Here is a 3,958-nt window from a genome sequence, read left to right as displayed (position 1 = left end):
CGTATAAACCTACATTTATTCGAACGAGTTCGCGAACTAGCATGATCAGACTATGGGGTTTATGGGGGTTTTATGGGGTGAAAATTAGTTATTCCCATTTTTGACCCTAAAAACATAATATTTTGCAATTTATTTCCAAACCATTTTGTAGAGTTTAAAAAACAAATAATTTACTGTATTAAAGCTTTATTATGCGCCTAATGATTACGGATAAATTCCCAAAATATTTTAAATAATTAATGTCAATGTTATTCTTATAGAGAATAAGTAAACTGTTGTACAATTTGCTTGTTTATGAAAGTAGTATGATCAATTTTGGAAAATGTATTTATTTTCAACTAAACTATTAACATTTCACACACAAGCAAAACACTTTTTTGTCCTTCCTGTTGCAGCAAACCTAAGTACTCGTTAAACCAATGCTATTTAAATAGGGAATAAATGTGATATTTTTAAGGAGATGTTTTAGAGTAAATCTAATCAGGCAAATAAAAATTCAGTTATTCTGCAGGTTTGCTGCGGCGGGGGTATTTTTATTTAGTATATATTTTTTTGATTATCAAAATTCATAAATACTGTAGACTTGTAGAATCTAAACAGGCAGAAAGCTCACAACAATCTTAGCCTTCGTGAAAACAGATATTGATGATTAAATAGATTGAATGTTTAATTAGTGATAATAGTAGACATCCGATGTTAATTCTGTAGTTAGTTTTATGATAAAAAAATTATTTATGATGTAAATAGTGAGCTGATGTAAATTACTTATTTCTGTCAAATTTGCCAACTTTTTAACAAAGTCAAATCGAAATGAGAACTTACCATAAACAACTTTTATGTTTAGAAATATTAATCGTACATAGAAACTTAAAAAAAAAATAATTCGGAGGCAGTATTCTGTAATCGGCTTATTTAAACATGCTTTATTTAAAAAAAATTATACAGGTGGTGAATATAAATCTGAAAAATTAAAGTACTCACCTAACATCAAACGTTAACCTGTTCGATAACTTTTTGGTCAGGTGCTATTTGAAGGTCCGTAACTAGTTCCAGCTAGCCTATACTTGATCATTAGTTTTTAGTAAATTATAAAGAAACAGATAGTCTCAGTCAATTGAAGCTACACAAAAATAACATAAATTACATTTGTAAGTTTTTTTTCTATTTTGATTTGTATTATATTTTTTAATGACCAAAGTCTCAAAATTACGTCTTATCTTACTCCATTGGTTACAGCTGGCACATATAGGATGCATACTTCTAATCTAATAGTCATTGATCAAATTATAAACAATGTAATTTGTTAGTCACGGAAGTAAATTATTTATTTAGTAGGCTGTGAGAGAACACAGCTGTGCAATGTGAGAGACCACGGCTGAATAGCTCATACACTTACAACATTATTGTACTATTGCTAGTATAGTTGTTATAGTATAGTATAGTATAGTGAACTATACAAACAAATTGAACTATAGTATTGTATTGCGGTATTTGAACAATACACCATACAACTATGAGATTTAGAGACACATGCTTTATCATTGTATAGATTGAATGATTGTTTTTCTTCAATATGTAATACAACGTATTTGATTAAGGGACAAATAATATATTTCTGTACTATTGTATGGTGATCATTGATCAATGCACCATTGTGATTGAGTATAAAATATGCTGAATAGAACGATTTCGATGGGAAATATGAATACATCAACTAACTTAACGACATCTAAATTAAATTACTTTCATGAAATGTACATACAATCGATTTAAAATAACATTTTGTTATATTATGTCTCATAATTAATTCATAACTACAAAAGGTATAGGCATTATATAATTTTGGTTAATAATAATAAAATCGCTGGAAAATTGTGTTATTTCATCGGCATTAAATATATTAAAGATTATTATTAGATTATATCATTACAATATTATATTATTATTATTAGATTGACTTCTCAATCTTATATATTGATGATAAAATCTTTTAATCTCTGCAAAGTACGTGAGAGTTTCATTTACAGCATTTACAAGTCTAACTAAATTGCATTCTCACATACAGCATATATTATGTTAAATATTTATATATATAATAAAATATTTGATATATATAGGTATTACATATTCAATAATTTAATAGCAAAATAACTGTGCATTTTTAAATACAACTACCGACGCCACAAAATTTTTCAAAAATATTATTTATCAGCTCTGACTTCATAACTAACGTTGTAAAACATTGTAAAATTCAATACAACAATAAATACAGTTGAGACTGTAAATGGAGCTAAATTAAAGCGTTAATTACGAAGCTAGTTATTTTACTTAGTAATAAAACACTTGATAGTGATAACAAAATCTAAATTTAAGTTTAGCAACGATTCTTTTAGTAAAACTTACATGATACTCAGTATATATAACGTCTAACATTCTATAACAAGAAAAATGAAAGAAAAAAACGATTATTATACAGAAAATTATTTAACCTTTAAGAATAATAAAATATCACCTAATAACAAAACAATTGTCTACAGTACATATTTATCTTGCTATTTTCTAACAGTAACATTTTCAGTACTAAATCAAAATGAGTACTATAATCATAATAATAATGTTAATACTGTTCAATGAAATGGCAACCATACATAGTAGGTATTTTAAGCCAAGTATGAATGGAGATGAGTGTAGGATGAGTGGCGCGATCTAGTAGTCTTGTTGACTAAGGCCGACATTCCTTAGACACAGGTATATACCAAAATTGAGTGTGTATCATTTAGATTTTTTTTATTTTATTTAACTAGATTAGTACTAAAATAAATATCATATTGTTTTACTGACGTTTGTACCAAATAAAGTGTTTTTTTTTCATATGTTGGATGGAGTTACGTATATTTGTTCAGTTTTTTTATTACCCTTTTAAATATTTATAATCGCATATTTACTTATTATTTTATTTTTATTTTTTTTTTTACATTTTAAAATATTTTAGTATTATTGACTAAAAAACTTGACTCCATGGCTATTTACTTGTATATTAATAATATCTTTCAGTATCAATGATTACTGTGCATAAAAATGTTTATTAAATATATTGATCTTTTTTTAATGGTTTTTTACAGCAACGAATTATAGCTGTAAAAGAAATGTTACGTGTTCTGTGAATTATATCTTTTAATGCGGATGAAATGTTAAATGCCTCCCTAGACAGAAACACGACATTTCATTATCTACTAAACGTTTCTGCCTCAAGCGCCCCCAGAAGTGTTTATCGAGAAGTGTTTTAGTCTTAAATCTGTTGTTCTGTCTTGAGCTAAAAAATTACAATGCAATTTATTCTCATATTTTTTCTAGTTTTTATCAAACTGCTATGTTTTAGAAACTTTTTACGCAAGGAATTAGTCCAGAAAACAACTGTTTAATCAATTGGGATTTGATTTCGTACTACTGTTCAGTAATAGGACCAAGCTGGTGTAGTGGTTAGAGCGCGGGACTTCTGTCCCTAAGGTCCCGGGTTCAAATCCCGCCAAACTACCAATGGATTCTATCTAAGTGATAATGACCCAACCCCTAGGTCTAGCCTGAAGTAATGTGAACAACAATCCCGGGCTCGTGCCTAGCGTCCTAGGAATAAAATGTTCAGTAATGATTTTTACCGGACACTGGCTGATTATAACTAACCTATTTCTAGTTATTAAACACCTCAGGTATTCTATTAACTTAAATAGTTATTAATGCAGGCCTGGTAAAATTTAAAAATCATATAAAAAAAATTTATTTTTGCACAAAAATGTTCTTATAGCAGCGTCACAGTTTTCAACCTAAATTCCATAACTGTAGGGTTTTAATTTGTATTAAATAACATATCGCAATTATTCATGTCGAAAAGGTTTGACTGATTTTGAAACTACTGTCAGGGGAGAAATATCCACATAGAAAGAGATACAACAACCCCAGC

The sequence above is a fragment of the Macrosteles quadrilineatus genome, unplaced genomic scaffold (genome assembly GCF_028750875.1).
Source record: "Macrosteles quadrilineatus isolate MER2022 unplaced genomic scaffold, UCM_ALF_1.0 Scaffold_7__1_contigs__length_78375512, whole genome shotgun sequence".
Taxonomy (NCBI): domain Eukaryota; kingdom Metazoa; phylum Arthropoda; class Insecta; order Hemiptera; family Cicadellidae; genus Macrosteles; species Macrosteles quadrilineatus.
Note: the sequence above shows the minus strand (reverse complement) of the source record.